This window comes from Coloeus monedula, assembly GCF_965178545.1.
Source record: "Coloeus monedula genome assembly, chromosome: Z".
In the NCBI taxonomy this organism is placed as follows: domain Eukaryota; kingdom Metazoa; phylum Chordata; class Aves; order Passeriformes; family Corvidae; genus Coloeus; species Coloeus monedula.
This window is the reverse complement of record NC_138822.1, coordinates 1,074,445-1,084,437: the sequence shown is the minus strand read 5'-3', so window position 1 is coordinate 1,084,437 and position 9,993 is coordinate 1,074,445.

Here is a 9,993-nt window from a genome sequence, read left to right as displayed (position 1 = left end):
AGCAGCTCCTCTGCCGTTCCACCCGCAGCGCTTTGGGATGAGCCCGGGCGAGCGTGGTGCCAGGACCTGGGCTCCCACAGGGATGGAGGGAGCATTTCCAGCGTCACTTTGGGGATGGCTTTGTCCTCCCCAACCTCTGAACTGCTCACAGGCCATCCCCTCCTGATTCCTGTAAACCGAAGAGTTTAGCTGCAGCATCTACCAGCATCAGGGACTTGCTTTTTATGCGGTGCTGGGACCAAATGGAATGGTCTTGTTGCTGCGGTGGAGCCTGGGTCCCTCAGAAGTCCCTGTCTTATTGCTGTCTCCTCCTCCACGTGCAAGGGAAAACTGCCTAACATATGAAGAGGATTTTTCCTTCTAGGAAAAGGACCAGAATGTGTAACTATTCCCTTAAAAAATAACCCCAAAAAATCTTAAAAGAACTGATTTACTCTTTTTTTTCTTTTTCCTCCTCTTTGTTTCTTACTTCAGACAAAAGGAAAAGGTTGCCCAAACCTTTTCTTTCTCCAAATTCCTCTCACACCCTGTTTTAAAAAACAGCAGCACGAGCTCTGCTCTGGTTTCACTCCTTCCCCCTCAACTCCCAGAAACCAGCCAGTGCTCATTATACCCCGCTCAGTTAATTTCTTGAGAGGGAATACAACTGCACAGCCGAGTAACCTGCTGCTCTAACACTGGCTCCCATGCTCACATTATTCCCGTTTACAAAGGTACATTTTTAGAATATTTTCAAAAATTAATGCAAGACCGGTGATGTTACAGCCAGAAGTACTGGTATCAAGACTTAGAAGTGTAACACTCGCAGCAACCATTTCCCCCCAAAACAGGAAACAAAGGACACGCAAAACAGTATGTGGACATTGGAAACTGTTGGACCATTTTTGTAAGAAACTCACAATATTAAACCTGTTTGTTAGCCAAGACCCCTATTCTTCTCTCCTCAAACTCATCTCTGTGACTACAGATTTAATCTTTCTCATCAGCAGGCAAAAATCTCGTAATTTTGGGGCACTTTCTATTAAAAAGGTTAACCTCACATAAGGACTGTCAGCTCCAGGACTGTGAGGTCACTACTGGCCTCCTCTGCTTTGCAGCTCAGGTCTGCACCATTAGTGGGATACAAATACAGACTCCAGTTTACCACCGAGTTCATCTGCTGGCCATATTCACATTTTGGAGAGCCACTGATATGTTAAATCCACATTTCACATGCCTATGTATTCTTATTGCACCTAGTAAAGAACTAAGCCACGTGCTGAATGGGTGTTTGGCCTATTATTTAAGTAATTTCCTAATATTGTAAATTTTGCCACAAGAAGGAAATATTTAAGATTCTGTCCACAGGGGTAACTGAAATTCTGTGTCATGACTCATGACAAGAAGATTGGTAGCCAATGTACCAATAAATAAACTGCTGCCCAAATCCAGAACAATTCAAAAGAAAATAACCATAAATTATGGGAAAGGGGGGGGGCGGAAATTCAGCAATTGTTCCTTCTAGCCTTAGAAATTTCTCTAATAATTGGACAACACAATGTGACTTTTCGCAGAAAAAGAAGTACACATTGAGTATTTATTGCAGTTTAATCCATTAGGCACTGTTTAGCTGCTTATCCAGACCTCATTAATCTAGTTTTTAGCACCTTCATTTTCAAACCTGAATCTATGTTTTAGCTAACCATAAAACCGTCTCTGCACCATGCCTTCATTAGCACTTTGCTGCTAAGCATGTAAAAACATGACAGAGACATCACAGACCAGATTCCAACTTCAGGCAAGGTATTCTTGGGTTAAAACTGGCATCAGCACCAACGTGAAATTGCTCCTGCACAGAACATCACAGAGATGGTTATCAACTGCACTGGGGAGGAACAAAAACTTACCATGAAAACTTCAGGAAAACATGAATTCCTGGTCTGCATTGGCCATGAGACACTTTGCTTTCCCAACTGCTTACTCTTCTCCCCTTTTATTACTATTATTCTTCCTGTTTATTTGCACTACCATAATATTTTTAGAAAATTAATCCTGTACCCGTGAGAGCTCTGGGACTTCATCACCAGCTTCAGTGGAAGCAGCTGAAGGGCCCTGCAAGGAAGCCTCATGCTTACAGACTTCGATTATTACAATTTTGCCCAGATACCACCCTCTTCATGAGTAGTAAATGCTGCATCTGGATTAAGAATATGCACAAGATCCACTTAGAATGCAGTTAAAATAAAAGTATTCTTCGTGTAAGATATGGAACAGATTATAGTTCTGACTAGATTTAGGAAAACACTTCTGCTGCACCAGATTTGTCTTCAGTCTCAGTGCAACACCGCCTCTACACCTCCCTTGTAAATAACTTGCATGAAACAGCCCTGCAGGACATACTTATAGATGCAATATTTGATATGATAGCCATATATAATATGTTTCACATGCACTATATATTTATATACAATATGTATTACTTGATGGTGCATCTGGAATCTTGTCCTCCAACATGGTTGCTGATGTCCCACCTGCATTCACAGCTGGCAAAGAAGCAAATGTTCAGCAAATCATCACAGGAATTCGAACTAACTTTCCCCAAAACAGAATTGTACTAACTATAAAGACAACGAAAAGTATAAAAAAAAAAAAAAAAAAAAAAAGACAACAAAAAAACCCCCACAATTTAGGCAGTATCACAATATTTTCCAGAAAGTTTATAAGATTTTTCTTGAAAGGGCAGTGAGAGACCCCTGCTTTTTGTTCAGGCAACTCAACATTCCTGCACACATCAGTGATCTTTCATTAGTATAGTCAGTATTTTTATTTTAAAGAAACCCAAAACACAAGTTATTCACCAGCTGCAATCAAATTAAGTTTAGAGGAACTCAAAATATGTCTGAACACCTCAAAATAAGGAGGTTTGTATGGATCTGAGGAGTTGCAGACAAGTACTCCCACTCTACCGAAAGGGAAGAATGTTCTCTGCTAGTTTAAGAAAAATATCCTTCAATCAGTCTATAACATATGTGCTCAAGATTTTTACTTCTCTTATGGTTAGTATAGAATATATAACTACTATTTCATTCACAAAGTTGGCCAGGATGAGCCTCCTGTTGACCACAGCCAGTGAGGCTGATCATGCCGCTCAGTCCCTGGAGCACTGGCCACCCTGGCCACCCAGCCCTTAGAGCACTCCTCCTCCTCACGCCCTGTCCCCCACCGCACAGACACCCATGGGCATGTTCACTCCAGCATCCATCTCCTCAAGAGTTCCTTTTCCCCGCGCAGGGACGCTGGAGAGGACGGAGCCGCTGCCGCAGCCGCGCCAGGCAGCGGGAGATCGCCGCGCAGGGATGCTGGGCTCGGGCTGCGAGCGGGCAGCTCCCCTGCGTGCCAGCAACCCGGCGGACTCAGCGAGGGACAGGAGCCATCGCCCGTGGCTCCCAGCGCTGCGGCTCCGCTGCCTCTCCGTCCCTCTGCCGTGACCGCGGGGCGCGTCCGGCCGTAGCTGGAGGGTCCCGCCGTTCGCCAAGTGGCCAGGGCTGCGCGTGTGGAATGCGCGCGTTGAGCCCTGCAAAGAGTTAATCCTCCTTCCACAAAGCCTTCCGAGGGCTCGGAGGGCACAGAGCCAACAGAAAACCACTTAAACCACTACCCCCCCCCCCCCCCCGAAACCTCCCAAACCCTTCAGATTGTGTGGGAGCAACTTCAGGTGCGAGCGGGGAGCACGGAGCGCGGCTCTGGCCTGCCCAGCGCTGCAGGTGTGGGCACACCTGCCCGCTCCCCATGTGCCTCCCTGTCCCTGCCGTCCCCTGCCCTGCCCGGCTCCCAGGGGACAAGGACGGGCATTTTTGGCACCCCTCTTTGTTCCAAGGTTGCCCCCAGTGAAAGCCCACCCGCGACTCTGCCCTCACCCCGAGTGACACAGCCCGGGGACCACTCGTCCCTTTCCACACGTGTACTAAAACCAAAAAAAAAAAAAAAAAAACACCAAGCGAGGGAACCAAACCCCCCCCCCCCCCCCCCAGCAACTCATGGGCAAAGCGGCGCCGGCAGCCAGCCCCTCAGCGGGTACCGCACATCCCCACCCCGGCACGGCCGGCGGGGACCCCGGGGAGCCCCGGGGCGGGCGGGGGGCAGCGGCGGCGGAGTCGCAGCGGCGGCAGCGCCTGTGTCAGCACAACTTGAGCGGGAGGAGAGCCGCGCCAGGCGCCGGGCGGCGGCGGGAGGCGGCGCGGGGACGGAACAGCAAATGCTATTCAGCCCCAGCAGTTTCAAGCCGCCCATGCTGGGGAATTGCCGGGGCTGCGGGCGCCCAGCGCCGGCTCCGCGCGGCAGCGCCGGTGCGGGACCGCGGGGGCGCGCGCGGCGGCGGTGCGGGAGCGCGGGGGCGCGCGCGGGCCCGCGGAGGGGGGGGGGTGTTGGGGGTGGGGGGGGTGGGGGGGGACATATCCCACCGAACCCCCAAACTTCCCCCGTCCTTCCTTGCGTGCCTGTGTGTGAGCGGGTGCGTGTGCGCCCACGGCTGGGCTCTCCGGATCTGGAAATACTGGGGGTTTTGGTTTTGTTGGGGTTGGTTGTTTTGTTGGGTTTTTTTTGTTTTTTGTTTTTTTTTTTTTTAATAATAAGAATTAAAAAATAAACAAGAGCAGAAACGAAGCGCGCCCCGTTCTGGGGCAGGGCTGACAGCCGGGGTCAAGAAACAGCTGCTGGAGTTAATGTTTCTTCCTCCCACTCCGGCTGATGGCGGTGCCCGGCCAAGGCGAAGTGGGAGCGGGAGCGATGCTCGGGCTCGGCCCAGGGGATGCAGGACGGGCCGGGGGCAGCGATGTCCCGAAAGCGGGGCCCGTGTCCCCCCTCGCCCCTCCCGCGGCCGGGCGGGCGCGGGGCCGACGCTGCGGCGGCTCCGGGGGTGGTTCCCGCTGTGGGTCCTGCCCGGGCTCAGAGCGGGATCTCCGCACAGCAGTGACCCGGCCCCAGCCCTGCCGCCGCCCCAGCGCCGCGAGCCCTGCCCAGCTCCTTCCCGGTGAGCTGGGTCCGGTCCCGGTGGGCCGGCAGAGGACGGGCGGCTGTGCTGGCCCTCCTCGAACAGACGGCACTCTTTGGATTCCAAAAATGCTTCCCTGGGTACATGCTCAGAGGCTTGTTTCTGTCTTAAAGAATGCCTGATTCCCAGAATTCCCACTGACACAGCTGCTTGGCTCCTTCCCGGGATGGAAGGACCTCCCTGGGAGCGCCCGTTTTTAAGGGAGTTGGGCAGTATTTCATTTTGGGGAGGGGAGCAGTAACATGAGTCACTTTTGTTTTTCCCACTACAAACAAGACTACCCCTCAACTCATGTTCGGTGCACATGGGATCATCCCTGCCACCAGCAGAGCCGCCTTTGTCAGGAACTGCAATATCCCAATATCCATTGCCACCTCAGGACTGTCGTGACATGTTCCACCATGTCGTGACACGGGTCCATCGTGTGAGGGTGCTGCATGGACAGTTTGGTGCCTTTGGGATATTTCTGCCTTTGCCATTGCCACAGAGAATTGGTCTATTCATAAATAAAATAAATGCAGTATGAACGCTATTGACATCCTGCAAGTGTGGCTTGCGAGAGGCTCATTAAAAGCAGAGCTGTCCAGTAAGCCCTGCTGCCTCCTGGCAAGCTGGCCGATTTCATTCCTTGCTTAATTCCCTGTTCAGGATGGTTCACTATTCCAATCTGTTGGTTTATATTGCTCAGCAGACTCTGCCCTGTCCCCTGCTTTTTCCAGGTTGGTCCACTTCGCTCCTTCAGCTGTATTCTTCACACGGCGCTCTGCCCAACTCCACTACTTCCTGCTAATTAATGCCTGATTTTTTGCTGTCTAAAAAAGATAGCACTTTGATTAGACACACACGCACACACATGAGCATTAACTCTTCTCTTTCTGAAGAATAAGTGACTTGAAATCCAGATGCTGAAGGACCGACTCAGAATTCCTAAGGAGTGCAGTGAGACGGGGGTTTCGCATGTGGCACCCAGAGTTAATACCTCTCACACAGGGTCACCAAACAGATCACCCTAATTCAGACTTCCTATTTCAGGTCCACCATTACCCTAACTCAGATTCCCTGTCAAATTCTGTAGTTCTGGTGAAACACCTATATGCATATTTTGTTTAGGGTTTTTCTGAGCCAAACCCTTGCTACTGCAACCTATAAAAGACTGAATTATGTTTATCTTTTCCAGGTCTTTCTACAACCTCAGGAGAATTAACATGCTTGGTCTTGCTGTTCAGAGACTTGCTTCAAGTTGCCGCTCATGAGAATCAGCTCCTTGTCTTTTTCAGCCATCTTCTCCTTTTTTCACTCAAGTAGCTTCAAGCATTTGCCACTCCGTGTCCAAAGTTTTGCACATGCACAATCAACACAGAACTTGGAACAATTGTGTGGAGCTCAGATATGGAAGAGTTTGGTTCAGAAACTCTAAGAATCTCTCCAAAATTTCCAAAGGTCATGGAAGTCATGACAAGAAATCATCCACTTCTAAGCATAGGACCCTTTTCAGGTCTTTATCCTAAAGGGTTGTTTTTTTCCCTGAGCCTCTGAAAGTTAATCCTAACTAAAAATCAATGCTTTGAAGAGAGTGTTTCCAAAAAATACATGATCTTGTTGATGCACTGGCAGGGCATTTTGGTCAGAGTGTCTGCATAAGGATCACTCTGCCCTGACTTGCCATGCCAATGCTGATTTCATGGTTTGTTGCAGAATAAAAAAATATTGACAGCTTCTGCTCCCACTGTTTCATACAAAAGGAGAGGGGAACATCAGTATTTACAAACTCACCATCAGTGAAAGAAAACATTTTATCAAACCACATGACTTCAGATCAGAGAACACATTGCCACGACAGATAACTGAGGTGAAGCAGTTTCCAAGCTACAAAAGAAATCAGAGTTTTTTTAGGAGCAGCAAGAACATTCAAAATTGGAGCAGATAAACTAAAGCAAACATGTACAGAAGGAGATATAAAACCTTAGGTTCCAAATCTTCCCTCCATCTCAGAACAAACAAGTCAGATACGGACAGATACTGGGCAGATCACTGCACATCTTTCCTGATGGCTCCTTGAACTTTTATTAGAAACATCTGATTCCAGCAACTGCTGAAACAGATTAAACACCAGAGAGAACAGGAGATCTAATCCCTGAATGATAACCTATGTTTGTTTTGTACTGAGGAGAATTTGCAAATTAATGAGTTGTTTCAAACTGTGGGGTCACTTTCTTCGGCTGGGGAATGCCCTCAGAGGAGACACACTCTTCCAGTTACATTTGTGGGTGCATTTGTTGTTGGTCATTTGTTGGTGACTTGGGTTTCTCAGCGTGGGAGACGGGATTTAACCCATGTACATCCACCAAAACATTCACTCATAGAGCAGACTCCCATCTTACAGAACTGGCTCTCACTTTGCTGGCTGGGAGGAGTCATTCTGCTATTTTGGGACAGCAACAGCCTGGCTCTCTCTGGGACACCTTGCCAGGCCAGGTTGCCTGTGGATAAGGAGATGTGGACAACTGGCTCTGGGCTGAGCTGAGCTGTGAATTTGCTACAGTTTTTGGGTTTCCACCAACTCAGAACTGACACTGGTGTCTGTGTGTTGTGGTTTCACCCCAGCCAGCAGCCGAGCCCCTCATGAACACTCATTCACTCCCCATCAGTGGGACTGGGGAGAGAATTGGGTGGGTAAAACACAGAGAACTCGTGGGCTGAGATGAAGACAGTTCCATAGGGAAAGCAAGAGCCGTGCACACAAGCAAAGCAAGACAAGGAAGTCGTTCCCTGCTTCCCTCCTCCAGGAGAGCAGGGCCCTCACCTGCAGCAGCCACTCGGGAAGACAAACACCATCGCTCCCAGCATCTCCCTTCCCCCCTGCTGCCTCCCCTTCCCGCACTGAGCACGATGCCAGACGGTCTGGAGCATCCCTTCGGCCAGTTCTGGTCACCTGTCCTGGCTGTGCCCCCTCCAGCCTCCCCAGCGTGGCCACACGAGGGGCAGGAAAGGCCTTGGCTCTGGGTGAGCTCAGCGATGACAAAACAGCTCTGCTTTATCAGCCCCGTGTTCAGCACAGCCCCAAACACAAACCCCAAACACAGCCCCAAACACCGCCCCGCAGCAGACGCTGGGGAGGAAACTCAGTGAAACTGAGGTGAGGCCAGCGCACCGTGGGAGGTTTGTCTCCCACTGGCCTCATCCAGTGGCTGAAGCCTCGTCAGCCGCTCTTGGACTTCAATTCTTCCTCAGCGTGGGCTGATGGAGGCACAGGAGTCACGGCCGGGCAGCAGCGGCTCTGCTCCCGCACTCCCTTGGGGATGTCCCGGGAAGGGACGGGGACAAGGGGCAGAGGAGCTGCGCTGAGTGAAGGAGCAGGGAACAGCTCTACACCCGCCGAGGAACCCCCGCGCTGCTCAGCACCACCCCGAGCGCTCCTCCAGCGCCCGGAGCATCCCTGCCGCTCGGCAGCCCTTGTTCCGTGCCGCCCACTGCACCGCTGGCGCAGCTGTGCGGGGCCGTGGGCGGCCCAGGGCGGGGAGCAGCAGCTGGAGCGCTGCAAGAGCTGCTGTGCATCGAAGGTGCTGCCCAGGAGAGCCCCTCCGGCTCCCAGGGCACCCCCGAGACCCCCACCCGCCTGTGCTGAAGGCTGGGCGGCCGCAGGTAGATACCGGCTCAGTCGTGGCCGCTGCCGGGTATCGGTTTTCGCCAAGAACGTGAAATAAGCTGGAAGTGCTGAAAAACAGCAGCGGCAGCAATTAGGCATGCGATTATCCCAGAGAGTTTGAAAACCGTGCTTCAGCGAAGCCTGAGCGGGGAGAAAGCAAATTCCTCCACAGGAATATGATGTGCTTTTGCTTTTAGTAAGTGGTGGTAATTATCAGTGGCATTAAAATAGGTTATTTTGATATTTTTTCACGTGATTTCGTGACAGGAAGAGTTCTCCGTTATAAACAACGTCTTCTGCTGCTCTTAAAAACGCCACCGCTCTCCAGCTAGTAATGTTCTGGAAAGCTAAAAAAGAACAGAAAAGAGGAACCTGTCTTCCAAATCGTCAGAAAATTTCCTGAGGAAGTTCCAAACCCAATCTCTGTCATCTACTGAAAAAAAAATTATATTAATTAATGGAAGTTTCACTTAATATTTGATCCAGAGAAAGTGCTTAAGGGGCTTTCAGAAGACAAAGATTCTCATGCAGCTGATGATTCAATGGAATCAAAATATGCTTTTTTTTCCCTTTCTTTACAAACATCTGGTAGAAAATGTGCTTTCACAAGATGCTGAAAGACTCTCCTAAATCCCGCCAAATTTTCCCTAATAGCTCCTCTAAGTATCTCCGGAGCTTCAGTAACCCAGGGAATTTTAATATTATTAAATAGCAGAAAATTTCACATTTTGCATAACTTCATCAGAACTGGGCTTTATTGTAAAAAGCATTTAGAAAAACCACCTTTCAATTTAGCCCCCAGTTCAGTTTCTTCACTAGAGTTCTTGATGACTTCTGCTAACATCACATTATTTTATAGGAGCCTTTTTGATTATTTCCTTTTGCTAATCTCAGAAAAAAAAATTAAAGGAAAAAAGCAACATCCATCTTCAAAAATGTAGAAGAAAAAGGCAATGCCAGAATTCATGATTTTTCACACGCCTGGCAATAGTTGTGGCAGGTCACAGCAGTGGCACTGGGGAAGTTCAGCTCAAAAGGCTACAAGTGGAATATCTGGGGAAATTTATGATATTTATAAATATCAAAAATTATGATATTTATGGTTAGTGGAGGGACAAGCAGGAGGATGAAGCCACCTACTCAATATCTTACAATTTTGTGCAGCAAAAAGTGGGGGAATTAACAGGAACGGCTGAAAGTGTTGGTGCACGATCAAAACTGCGAGTTAATAAGCATAGCAGGCACTTGTTCAAGTGATTTACATGACTGGAATATTAATATGTGAGGGTATAACTTTCCCTGGAAGGGTGGGGAGGGC